At 45.0% G+C, this 1,420-nt stretch overlaps 1 protein-coding gene across 1 annotated transcript in view; it reads left to right on the top strand.

Moving 5' to 3' along the window:
- The window catches only part of LOC115297553 (cytochrome P450 3A12-like), a 33,414-nt gene that overhangs the window by 5,380 nt on the left and 26,614 nt on the right, over nt 1-1,420 (top strand). The gene's annotated exons all lie outside the window — the stretch shown is intronic.

The raw sequence follows: 1,420 nt of genomic DNA, 5'->3' as shown, positions 1-1,420 counted from the left end.
TTGTCAAGAGCCCAGATTGGGGATTCCATGGTGAACAGTTCAAAAATCACTGAAAAACTTCAATATTTTTCTACCTTGTAAGACTTCCTGAACTGACTAGCAATGGGTGGAGGGGAAAGGAGAGGACCAGAGAAGAGGGCCAATCATTTGGCTAAGATTATCCAGGTTTACAAACTGGAGTTCTTAGTCTTTTGTTAGAACACAGGCTTCTCTGATAATCAGATGAAAGTAATGACATATCTCCCTAGAAAATCAACAAACATTCATCAAATATTTTTGCCTGCAGTTCCAAGGGATTCCCAAAGAGATATAAGAAGTGGCCAAGCCCACTGATTATTTTCCAGACACCCTGCCTCACCAAGTACACCGTACTCTTGAGCTCTAGCCAACTTTGGTTGGCCATATGGTTATTCTCAGGGCCATGGAGCCTCTCTCTTTCAGTCTGAATCAGTCTTCACTGTACCTGGTGCTATGACATACCATGGGCAAAGTGTGATAAGACTATTACAAAGGGCACCTGATCAAAGGTCCTACGTGGGGTACCCCACTGCAGTAGGACACCTCCAAAGGAAGGCATTAGGAGCTTGGGGAAGGCAGAGAAAAGTGGGATGTGGAGCAGGGATGGGAGTGGGGGGCAGGAAGGGAGTGGATTCCCAGAAGAGGTGGCATGGGTTGTGCCAGGGACAGAGGAGTATTTGGCCAGAAAAAGAGGAGAGATTACATTTCAGGCTGTTATAAGGGCTAGCTTACCATTATTATCATTACTGAGTATGTTTGTCATATCATGGTTGCAAGGTACAGTGTCTAAATCGAGCTGACTTTTATTGCTGCTAATAAGGAACTAATCACACTACGGCCCCAGGGAATCCATTGCTTCTGGGGCCAAGGCTAAGGTCTACTCTGGTCAGCCGGGGGCAGGGCCTCTGGAAAAAAACCGCTGGGCTTGGCAGGCACCATAGTGATCTGTCTTGCACTTGTTAGGGTAATTTCTCAGTTTCAAAATATTTGTTGAGGTAGAAGTCATATACCGTAAAATTACCATTTTAAAGTGAACAATTCAGTGTCACTTAGTACTGTTTAAGGGAAAAACCACAAGCCCAAGATGGAGTCACTTACGCTAGGCCAAGTCACCAAACCAGGGCTTAATACCTAATCTGACTACAATTTCAGCCTTTCTGAGAAATGTCCTCACCAGTCAGTCAGGAATCTTCTGGTCAGCACCAATGAGGTAATACCATGGGCCCTTCCAGAATCCCCAGAGGAAGATGAGATACTCCACCTAATAAGACCCTGCCTTTTCCCCTAGGTTGGATGACCTTCCTGAAACAATCTTTTCTTCTGCTAAAAACTTCCTTGCCCCACCCTCCTGCTTATAAAAATCTTCCATGTTCTACAACTCCTCAAAGCATCTCTCTACTTG

This window comes from Suricata suricatta, chromosome 8 (assembly GCF_006229205.1).
Source record: "Suricata suricatta isolate VVHF042 chromosome 8, meerkat_22Aug2017_6uvM2_HiC, whole genome shotgun sequence".
Taxonomy (NCBI): Eukaryota; Metazoa; Chordata; class Mammalia; order Carnivora; family Herpestidae; genus Suricata; species Suricata suricatta.
Note: the sequence above shows the minus strand (reverse complement) of the source record. Positions and strands in the feature narration are given on the sequence as shown.